Source organism: Leptonychotes weddellii, chromosome X (assembly GCF_054177405.1).
Source record: "Leptonychotes weddellii isolate Sample4059 chromosome X, ASM5417740v2, whole genome shotgun sequence".
Classification (NCBI taxonomy): Eukaryota; Metazoa; Chordata; class Mammalia; order Carnivora; family Phocidae; genus Leptonychotes; species Leptonychotes weddellii.
The window spans coordinates 17,865,599-17,877,702 of NC_138385.1; the positions used below are offsets into that span (position 1 = coordinate 17,865,599).

General features: G+C 50.3%; 1 protein-coding gene across 1 annotated transcript in view; it reads right to left on the bottom strand.

Annotated features, from left to right (window-relative positions):
- Positions 1 to 12,104, bottom strand: part of BCORL1 (BCL6 corepressor like 1) — a gene marked incomplete at its 3' end in the record, with an annotated part of 62,666 nt that extends 50,562 nt beyond the window's left edge. The window contains exons 1-2 of the mRNA XM_081808250.1: positions 11,942 to 12,104; positions 11,517 to 11,596 (exon numbers count right to left, since the gene is read on the bottom strand). The remainder of the gene's footprint in view (positions 1 to 11,516; positions 11,597 to 11,941) is intronic.

The following is a 12,104-nucleotide window of genomic DNA, read 5'->3' on the forward strand; positions in this document are numbered from 1 at the left end:
AAGATTTTATTTATTTATTTGACAGAGAGAGACACAGCGAGAGAGGGAACACAAGCAGGGGGAGTGGAAGAGGGAGAAGCAGGCTTCCCGCCGAGCAGGGAGCCTGATGCGGGGCTCGATCCCAGGACCCTGGGATCAATACCCGAGTCAAAGCAGATGCTTAACCGACTGAGCCACCCAGGCGCCCCTCAAAAGCAGTGTTTTCAATAGTAAAGTGTACATGTACCCAACAAGGATGACTCTACCTGGCTTTAGATATGGAACCCTAACCACAGACCTTACCCTCCCTGCCGCTCCACCTTCTTCCATGTGGACTCAACTGGAGACTAACGTTCCTGTTTTCCCTATTTAATTATATATCCCAAACCTCACCTCCTAATGAGGAAGTTCTCCCAGTGAAAATTGTCCTAATTTAGTGATTTCCCATATAAAGGTATTCTAATATTCTCCGCAGGCTTTCCCTCTAATATCTACATCCCCTCACCTTTCCCTACCATTAACCAAATATCATTCCCTGAAACTCAAGAGTCCCTATACATGCCCCAATCACTTTACTTTGCCCCCCTTCATGCAAACAATTTCCTCTATCACTACACACCACACACACACACACACACACACACACACAATCAACTGGAAATAATCTGCTGGGCAACTGAAAGGAGGAAGGGGCCCTCTGCACCGTTCATCCCAGCCTTCTGCCTGACTAATCTACTGTAGCACTTTCTAGTTCCCCTCGGGGTTTTTTTTCTACCCAAATATTTCTACTGGTTCTACCCCAAGGGATAAGTCTTATAGGAGTCATTGCATCCTCTTCCCAGATACATTTAATTCCTCTATTTACCAGGAAGACTAAGTAGTTGCCCGCACATGGCTATAGTGTGGACACCTTCACAGACTGCTTGGTACCTCCATGTTTAAAAACCTGGCCTATAAACATTTATGAGACTGGATACAAAAGAATTTTTAACTATCTGTTAAACACATGAGAACTTACTCATTCAAATGAATGTAGTTACCTCCAAAGTAGTCACCTTGGGAGGCTAGCCGTTCATCTCAGTGGAGTGGCCAGGGCTTGCGATCTCCCTGGAGCTAGGTCTTCAGCAAATATTATCACCCCAACCCTCTCCAATCCAAACCATACCCTTTCTCAATCTCCTCACTAGTGCTGCATCCCCACTTATTCAGAGACAATTTGATGTTTAAAAACTGCCAAAATCCATTCAGAGCCATCTAGTCACACAGCAGCAACACCCTTGAAGAGTGATATAGTCTACTATCCACAGCCTAAACTGGGTGTGTGTGTGGGGGGGGGGATTTGGGCTTGCCAGCCATCTCAGGTACCTCATTATGTCCATTTACTATATCACCTGCAAAATGGGAATAAATGAGTCCCTACTTAAAGTTGAGAATAGGAAGCGCCTGGCTGGCTCAGTCGGGAGAGTATGCAACTCTTGGTCTTGGGGTCGTGAGTTCAAGCCCCATGCTGGGCACAGAGCTTACTTTAAAAAAATAAAATATGGGCGCCTGGGTGGCTCAGTTGGTTAAGCGACTGCCTTCGGCTCAGGTCATGATCCTGGAGTCCCTGGATCGAGTCCCGCATCGGGCTCCCTGCTCAGCAGGGAGCCTGCTTCTCCCTCTGACCCTCCCCACTCTCATGTGCTCTCTCTCTCTCATTCTCTCTGTCTCAAATAAATAAATAAAATCTTTAAAAAAAAATAAAATAGGGGGCGCCTGGGTGGCTCAGTTGGTTAAGCGACTGCCTTCGGCTCAGGTCATGGTCCTGGAGTCCCGGGATTGAGTCCCACATTGGGCTCCCTGCTCGGCAGGGAGTCTGCTTCCTCTGACCCTCCTCCCTCTCATGCTCTCTCTCATTCTCTCTTTCGCAAATAAATAAAATCTTTAAAAAAAAAAATTTTTTTTTAAATAAAATAGGGGCGCCTGGGTGGCTCAGTCGTTAAGCGTCTGCCTTCGGCTCAGGTCATGATCCCAGGGTCCTGCAATTGAGCCCCACATTGGGCTCCCCGCTCCACGGGAGGCCTGCTTCTCCCTCTCCCCCTGCTTGTGTTCCCTCTCTCACTGTCGCTCTCTGTGTCAAATAAATAAAATCTTTAAAAAATAAATAAAGGGGCGCCTGGGTGGCTCAGTCGTTGGGTGTCTGCCTTCGGCTCGGGTCGTGATCCCAGGGTCCTGGGATTGAGCCCGGCATCATCGGGCTCCCTGCTCAGCGGGAAGCCTGCTTCTCTCTCTCCTACTCCCCGTGCTTGTGTTCCTTCTCTCGCTTTGTCTCTGTCAAATAAATAAATAAAATCTTTAAAAAATAATAAAATAAAAAATAAAAAATAAAATAAAATTGAGAAGAGTACAAAAGCCCATAAAAGGAACAAAGGTAATCAATTCCAACAATGAAGGAGGCAAAAAGCAAAAGTTTTCATCTCTCACTCACATTTTCATACCACCAGTTCGTTTAGCTTTTCTACCCACTGCCATACTATTTTCCTATTATTCAAATACTACTTCCATCTCCTGCTGTAAGGAAGTAATTTTACCGCATTTAAGGACAACACCTCATCACAGCTTTATGCTGGACCTAGGATCTAGTCACAAGATTTTATACAATTTCTAGACGGCACCGATATCCAGAAAAACTAAGCAGTCCCCATGAAATTAATCAGTCCTTTTCAAAATGCAAAGCCACCTCAAAATGGCATGCGAAGTTACTAGGGTCATTTTTGGTTTTGTTTTTTTAGCACTTCTCATTTCTCTTAGATCAAAACTAAGATTTGGCTTTCCTCAGTCTTGGTCTTCAGCAGAACTATATGAATATTTGGTGTGTCTTTCACACTCCAAAGTTGAATCATTGCAATCTGAGACCTGAATCCCTTTTGTGATGCTTGTGTATCTTCCATGCCATGGACTGTGGCAGTGGCCCTCGGGCGTCTCCATTTCAGTACACAGCATTCGTGATAAGGATTTTTTCATCTAAAGAGGATTCCTCCTCACCGAACTTTTACCTTTTTTTTTTTTTAAAGTCTCCTGGACCTCTCACACAAATATTTGGAAAGGCCATTATCAGACTATTTTTTTCTACTCTCTCCAGACTATGGGCTCAATTCATCTTGTATAAATTACTCATATATGTAAATATATACACATACATATATAGTACATATATACACATATGCTCACCATAGCGTATATATAATACATAGTACATACATATAATGTGTGTGTGTACACACACACTGTTATCTCAGTACTGACCCAATCTCCTACCTGTCTATAGGTTCCCCAAGGCCAGCAAGAATATTTTCTACTTCTTTTTTTTTTTTTTAAAGATTTTATTTATTTATTTGAGAGAGAGAGAATGAGAGACAGAGAGCATGAGAGGGAGGAGGGTCAGAGGGAGAAGCAGACTCCCTGCCGAGCAGGGAGCCCGATGCAGGACTCGATCCCGGGACTCCAGGATCATGACCCGAGCCGAAGGCAGTCGCCTAACCAACTGAGCCACCCGGGCGCCCTATTTTCTACTTCTTTTAATAGCCACTCCCAATACTGTCTAGCATGATACAAAGCATATAATATGTGCTCGGTAAATACTTGCTAAACTACTGGGAAAAACTGAAATTCTCTCTAGGTCATATGGAAACCAAGAAACCCACGTAAAAAGCACTGGGTCTGTGGATGCCTTTTACTTCCCTTGCTCTCTCATAAACTTTCTCTTCTTTCTTTTCCTTGCTTCCACAACAAAGACAATCACAGAAATAAAATCAGGCCAGGGCAAAACAACAAAGTCAACCTCCAATTATCTGAGCGTGGTTTAGCCACAGCTAATTTTTAAACCCAGCCAACTTATGGACAGCTTTCTGTCACTTACAGTAGATGTGTACTCAGGGAACAACTCATTTTAATGTCTGCCTAAGCAGAATATAAATAGGAAGGTGAATCTGCTGGGTACGGGGGCAGGTAGAGAATAATAACGCATTTCCAAGCCAAAAAGAAATTACTAATTTGTTAACTGATCTACCGTTTTAAATTGGCCTGCTATCACTCTCTCCCTATATTGGCATAGCTGATTGTTGGCATCAAAATCCACTCTGGCTACAGAAAGGATCTCTATTTTATAGCCCATCTTTTTTTCAGTGATCAGAAGTTTGGTTTGGTGATACCTGAGCTGTTCGAAACATGTTTTCTCTAATCCAATTGCTGACGAACCTCCTTGTCATAGAGCCATACAAGACCTAGGCTCTATCTACCAGCCTTTGTAGAACTTCCAGATGTCAGAGACATCTGGAAAGCCCAACCAGTCATAATTAAATACAGCAACCCTTTTCAGAAAGCAATGGTTTTTTTAAATGTCACCCTAGTAAACTAGGCTTGGGTCATTTTTTAAGCATGGCCCAAAATGTCCCCTGAAGTTTCAACTGGATATACAGTCTTCAGTTCCTGCCCCAAAATACTGAGCAGTGTTACAGCACAGCTGTTAAAGAAGCTTAGCCACTTCCACCTCAAAGGTGGATGCAATAATGGAGTGATGAGCCAAGCTATTTCTTCCTACCACATTGTAAATGCTAAATATGTACTAATACAACAGGAATATGGAGAAAGAGCACAGAGAATCAAGATATATGGGGAGTGCTCAGGAGCCATTGATAGTTTTAATTCTGCCACCATGTTTACCATAGCGTAATATAAAAGGTCACAGGACTCAGTGGAATAAGAAAAACTAGATTATAACATAATAATAGATGTCATTTATTGGGCTCCTACTATGGACCTGGTCTGCCATGTAGATGATATCTGTGCAATTCTCATTGTCCTGTGAGACTGGGATTTTCATCTCCATTTTATAGATGAGAAAACTGAGGCTCAAGAGAGTTGAGTGATTTGCTTCCTGTCACGCAGCTAGGAAGTAAAAGAGCAAGGGCTCTAACTTAAGGCAGTATGTCTCCAAAGCCCTCCAGGTAATTCTGAGACATGCTAAAGTTTGAGAACCACTGCAAGATACTAACCTATACAAGGCACGACCAAGTTAAACTGAGTAAAGCCTCATCATCACAAGACACCTACATCACCTCATGGATCCAGGTAGAGAGTATACTGACTCATCCTGGAGATCAGAGTCACATACAATACACTCTTCTATAGTCTATAGAACTTGGAAAAATGAAAGTCTGCTTGTTTCCCTTATCCCCGGACACCAACATTATAACAAAACTTGACTGTACCCTTAAATGGCACTAACGCTAAGATTTCTAGGCATACCTTAGCAGTGAGGTAACCAAATTTTGTTTCTTAGCTGACAATCGGTAAAGAACCCTGAAACACAAAGCTCTGCTGCCCCTCAGTACTCTCAATTCTTCACGAATGCTTAACTTAAGATCTTAAAATCCAAATAAAGACGTATCCTGCCTCACATACTCTCAAAGAATAAATCTGAAAATTACCACATTTTACAAATAATAAATCATCGCTCTTCAAATTCATCACAATTCACTGACCAGGGAAAATATGACCTTGACATGCAGCCTGCAGCCACTTTTTAAACAATTATCCATTTTTAAATGTTTTATGGGGAAAGGGTGGCTTTGGCTTAAAAAAGAAAAAGAGGGAAACAGAACAGCATATTTGAATTATGAGGATAGAAGCACAGTTAAATTTTACTCTTGACCAGAATTCAACTTCAGTTCACCAAAGAAAGTTTTCATCATGAAAGACTGCTTTCAAGTTATAACAGTGGGAAAGGGTACGATTTAGAAAGAGAACAGTTTCTACATTACTTTAAGGATAACCATTCAAAAACTGGCATTAAGAAAGCCTAGTTAGTATGTGAGATTATGTAAAATACTGTACTAGTGGCATCCTAGCGGCCAAAAGGTAGATTACCTATTACCTCCCTCTTTGGCCATCCTGGCACTAAACCTTCTGGCAAGCATAGACTCATACCTAACTGGAACTCCAGCATTAAGAAATTTCCTTTCCTTCTGAAAACTCAAAGGTCTAGGGTCTTCCTCCCCGCCTTATGCAATCATCAGTGGCTTGTCCTCTTTTATCCCAACAATGCCCACTTTCCCCAGGGCTCTCTGTTCCACTCTAGTTAGTGTTCATTTTCCCACCCAACTTAACCATGAACTCCTCCTCTCTCGATCCCAGATGCTGGCTGACGCTGGAAAACAGCTCTCTACCCCACTGTGGCCATTCTATTCCATCTCAAATTGAGTTCAGCCTAGAATCAATGAACCAGTCCAGATGCCCAACCCCTGATTAGCACCTCTCCTCCATGCGCCCATCCCACCCTCCAATTCTGGCCCAAGGCTCTAAGGCCACTGTTCTTTATCCTGTCTCACTCTGGAATTTCCATAATTCACCTCCCTATATCTAGGATTCCTTCCACTTGCAGACTGGAAAAACTGGTGTATTCCCACTTTCAGCTTCTTTCAAGGCCATTCTACTTAGGTTGCTGAATTCCTTCTCCCATCCAGGACGCTTATTTTAGCCTGAATTTTCTAACTAATGCTTAGACTTATAAGCCCTGGATCTCAGCTAACCTCTGCTGCCTGGGCCCTCCCAGGGCAACAGCTATCAAAGGCAACTTTTTACCTTCCCTGAACATGTGAGTAAACATCTTCCTTTGGCTCCTTATTCCGCCCTCTGTCACATTCTGCATTTTTTAGCTTATATACCATCTCTATATTCTCTACATCCCTATGGGTAAATATATGTATATTCCTTCCTACATGCCAGTTTCTCTCCAACCCTATTTTTACCCAAGATCGTCCTCTCTCACACACCAACCATAGTGATTCTAGCATGAAAGTGTAAAGAGCCTTCAAGGTTCTTCAAATTTTACTTTGGAAAACCTAGCCTGGAAATTTCAGGGTTCCACTTTTTCTTTAGTTGGCCCTGATGTGAAACCAGGGATGATCACTTTTCTTCCCCCTTCACTGCCTAACCAACCCTCTTCCTGACTTTTCTTTTTGCCTTCCTTCTTTCTAGTATTCAAGTCTTTTTCTCCCATAATTCTGTTCTCCTAAAAGTCGCCCCTCTCTGAAACCTGTAATCCAGACTCATCATGTGAGATTTTCTGCCACCTGTACTAAACATTTTTTTCCTATGGAGTGAACTACAGCATGAATAAAGCAAACAGACCCCTGGAGGAAACCCTTTTGCTTCCCAAAAGTCTAGGCCACTGGGAGTCTATGCCCTACCAGCTCTGGGCAATCAAAACAGCCAGATCGCTGAGTTCCCTTGGTGCTGCCACCATTTCCTCTGGAACTCCCCTCCACTCTGCCCAATCCAGACTCCAACAAAAGAACTTGCCAGGGACTTAGCTTTCCTCTGCCCTATCCCAACAATTTGCTGTCTTTTCCTTATGGCTTATTCTAAAGAAACAGTCCTCCTTAACCCCTTCCTCCATCAATGACTCTCAGAGCCAGGACAGAAAGAACCCTACCCTTGCTGCATAGCTGGTAACAGGGTCAGCCCGCTGAAAGTCAAGTTGAGTAAGGCTCTGTGCCTGATGGCCTGTGCCTCTTGTCCTCACCATCTATCCCAAAGGCAGCGGCCCCAGTTGCCTTATCAAAAGATGAGTCTGCCTAACAATAGCCACATGGCTTACTCAAAACGACTATGTCCCTCCTAAACTCTATCAACCTTCAGATTCTCTTGAGTCACCAAGTCCCCTGCTCCTCCTAGCTCCCCCAGTCCTTCTTACTAACTTTGCCTCTCCATCAAAATTTTACAGGTTCCTCCCCCAAACTTTTGCTTCGATTCTTGGGATTGGGTTATCCCATTTAATCCCCAGTGGAATCCTCCAAATTTCTTTCCTACATACTGTCCTCTTCAGTACCACATGGTGACATCGCCATCCAATTTGAGTACCCCTAAACCCTGCTCCATCTCCCCCAAAATAAAGCTCCCTCTATCTCAACATTCAAGGACAGGTCAGGTAAACAGAGAACGAGATGACCTTTAAAATCCCTTCCAACCTTGGGATTTTATTATAAACCTAATCTGCTTCCAACACCAAACGCTTCCCCCTGTTCATTTCCCCAGCGTCTCAGCAGCGTGACTTTGAGAAATAGCCTTCTAAGTTGAAAGAGCCAGGCCAACCAGAGTAACACTAACCTACAACTGCACCCCCAGAAGTCTCACCAAAGATTTTTGCAATTGTACTCCACCTCTGTGCCACGGGGACGACCTCCAAACTGCCTTGCTGTGCCACGGGGACGACCTCCAAACTGCCTTGAGTATTTAGCTGTCGCACGAAGTTAGCAGGCCCCCTTCCCACTCTCGCGTAAAGAGCCCCTAAACCCTGGGCTAGACGCATCCTCGCCAAGCGACGCCTGTCCTTACTGTCTACTCTAGGAGACACCAAGAATGAGTAAGTATCACCACATCGACAGCTTCCTACAGTCAACACTGAAAATTTCAAAACAATAAAACAGAAGCATAGTGCTTGCACTGGGAGAGGGAGAAGGTGCGGGCGGAATAGAAGGGCACCTCCACTGGCCTGGGCTGTTGGCCTCCCGGGCTTGCAGTGTGTTTCCCTCTCGCCTTTCCCCTCGACCACATCTTTCCCTACAACATTCCCCCGCCCCTCCATAACACGAAATCCCCAGCCGAGGTGCGGTCGGCTCCTCCCAGCCCTACCCCGGACGTCCCTCCGGCCCAGCCTTCCCCTCGGCGGGACCCCGGCGAGGAGGGCCCCCTTCACCGTCCAATTCACCTCCCTGTCCCTTCCCGGGCCTCTGGGCGCCCCTGCAGGGCTCTGTCCCAAAGCAGAACCTCGAGGAGCCAAGCCCACGAGGCCCGTCGCGGGACCCACCCCCCCTTCCTTCTCCCAGCACCTCGTCCTCCATGCACCCGGCCCCCGGGGCTCTTCGTCGTCGTCGTCCGGGCTCGTACCGCCCCCCGTCGGGGGCTCCACCCCCCGCCTGCCCCCGCCCCCAGGACGGCCCCCTCCCCACCACGCACCGCCTGCGCCCTCTGCCCCGGCACGGGACTCCCTTTGGCCTCCGTTCCCCGCCCAGAAGCGGCGGCGGCGGCGGCAGCAACGGCTGCAGCGGCCCCAGCAGGAGCAGCAGCGGCGGCGGCAGCGGCGGCGGCGGCAGCAGCGCCGCCCCGGCCCCGCCCCGCCGCCCGCCGGAGCCCCACGCCCCGCCCGCCCGCCCCGCCGCCGGACTGCTCCCCCCGAAGCCCACCACTAAGCCCCCCCACTCCCCAGCCGCGATCCGCTCGAATCCAGCTCCGCTGGGCCTGCTGTCTGTTCCTCACGCCCCTTAGGACCCGGGGTGGGGGAGCCCTGGGGTTCGCGGCCATCCCTCTCCCTCCTTCAAGGGCTGGGGGATTGCCCCTGATGCCGAAACCCGGCCCCGTAACCGGAGCCTCCCTCCTTCCACCCCTCGGCTTCGCTCTCAGACCCCTTGCTTCCAGGCCTGGCGCGGAACGGGTGGAGAGCTTGCACGCCGGATCTCCCCCTGGCTTGCCGGGGCTAGTATGAATTGCCCCCATCTCATCCTCCTTCAATTTAAGCCCCCTCCCCGCCGCGCCCGGCCCGGCAGCCCCCGCCCCTAGAGCGAGGGCAGCGGAGCCAGGGCGCTCCGAAGTCATCCCCCGCCTTTTTTCCAGGGACTCGGATAATTGCCCCTGCCCCCATCACAGCACTCCCACTCCCGAACCCAGGCCCCGCCGCCACCTAGGGGTACCCCTTACCCTACGGTTCCCGCACCCCAACACCGGGGAGAAAGCAGCCCTGAAGAGCAACCGTCGCACCTCCCCTCTGAGGTTGGAGGGTATTTTCTCCAGGTCTCTTCAAGACTTCATCACGGACAGCCACCCCCCCCCCCAAAAAACAAGCCCTTTCTCGCCCTGCCCTCCTGGCCAGCCTCCCTTCGGATCACTGGATCCTTGGATGGGGGGTGGGGGGTGTTAGGGCCAGGTAGTTAACAAGACCATAGTCTCCACCTCCCTTTCTGAGGAGTGGGGTAATTCCAATGGTTCCCCCCCAGGATCAACCCGACCCCCGTTTCCATGGAGACCCCCGCCCAGCCAGGAAGAAGACTCTCAGATCGTGGCGAACAAGTCTCACCTGGCTAAGGGAGAAGGGGGTGAGGAGGGGGTAGGGTAGGGCAGGGATGGGGTACGAAGGTGGGAAGTGGAGGGGAGCTGTCCCGAAGGGAGGGGCGAGGACAGAGCGAGCTCCAGGGAGCGCTACGTCCGGGGACACGAAGAGGACGGCGCCCCCGGGGGGCAAGCAGAGCGGCCGCCGGGCGAAGGGACAGGGTTGGGAAAAGGCTTAAGATAGAAAGAAGCGGGTGGGGGGATACGAGAAAGCCGGGGAGTCAAAAGGGGTGGAGGGGTTGGGGGAGAGAAAAAAAAGACGCACCTGTTCCCGGGTCGGCTCCGCGGGGAGGCTCAGGCCGCCACCCGGGCTCCCTCTTACCCACTCTGAGCCGCCACCCGCCTAATACTGCCCCGATCTGATGCCCCCCCTCCGCCCCTTATCGCCACCGACCTCCTTCTCCTCTCTCTCGGCGGCGGCGGCGGTCGGACTCTAGGAACTGAGAGGAAGAAGGGAGGGCTCGGCAAAGCGGAGGAGAGACAGAGCCACACACTGGCAGCAGCCGCGGCAAGCGAAAGAGTGAGGGGGAGAGCGGTGTGTGTGTGTGTCTGTGTGTGCGAGCGAAGCCTGGTGGAGTGGGTGCCGGTCGCAGGGCTCGACGGGAACTGGAGTCCGGCGGGGTTCGCGGGCGGCGCTAGCCGTCGCTCCATGGGACTACAACTCCCAGAGTGCCACCTGCCGAAGGGGGAGGAATGGGGAGGTGGAGGCGAAGGGAGGGAGCGAGCAAGAGAGGGAGGGACGAAAGCAGGGAGCAAGCGGCGGCGAAGGGGGCAGAGCCAAGCAGCCCCGGTGACACTGGGAGGGGAGGGGAGGAGGAGGGGATCGCTGCGAGGACCAAGCGGATTCCGGAGAGGGAGGCAGCAGCAGTGGCTGCAGCAAGCCGGGCAAAAAGCTAGACTCTCAGGAGAGGCGGAGGCGCTCAATCCTAGGGGCTGCAAGAGCCCCACGCCCCCAGCCCTCAATGCCCCTCGAACGGGAAGACTGAGGAAGGGAAAAGATCAGGGCGCCAAGGCCAGGGGTTTCTGTCTCTCTCCTCCACGGCTCTCCACCATATGCCCCGACCTGACTTTCTCAGGCCACTGGTGCCCGATCCAGTGTGCAAATCCAGAGACCCCAGATCTCCCCTGCCGGGCAGCACAGAACAGACACATTCAGTCCCCTTCTCCCAGGGGCCTGAGGGAAGCTCCCCTTGCTGGCAGGGTGTGACTCCCCCCTTCTTCCCTCCCCCCGTCATCGCCACCCCCCATGTCCCTCCCAGAACTCCTCCCCTGAAGCCTGGGCTCGCTTCTCCCTACCTTACAAGAAACGGAGTCCCTCCAGGGGCGACTACCCAGCCCCCTCCTTTATACTGGGTCCCTACCCACCATTATCTCCTTAGCGTTGCCCCCCTCACCGAAGTAATAGTGGGAGCGACCCGAGTTGGACTGGTGGCTACTTTCCCTCAGAGACTAGCCGTCCTTGGCCACGCCGACCCTGTGTAGAGATAGAGAAGCACATTAATACCGCCCCCCAAAGTTCGGATCCCCGTGGAAATGGCTTACAAGGAAAGGGGTTGGTAGTGGAAGTGAGCTGGGGGTGAATCTCAATCCTCAAACCTCGTTCTAGGCGTGGAAATCCAGGGATTCCTCCCTTTCCTTAAAAGCCATCAAATCGCTTGAGGGGGTGGGGTGGGGGTAGGTTATCTAAACCCCAATGTCCACAAGACTCGAAGCGACGCTACATGTAGGAATAAGATACGAACTAGGCTGCTGCCGCGGGAGGGAGAGTATACCGCCGCCCCCCCCCACCCCACGCCGTCGTCCACCCCCAAACACATACCCCTAGGAGAGTCAGATGGCCTAGGAAGGGGGAAGGCGATGGGAGCGCAGGAGAGTGAAAGGGTTGTGGCGGGGAGGGTCCGCGGCCCCCTGAGAGCAAAATCCAGATGCTAAGAGGTGGGTGGGGGGTGCGGCATAATTGCAGACGGTGTCTTTCCTTGCTT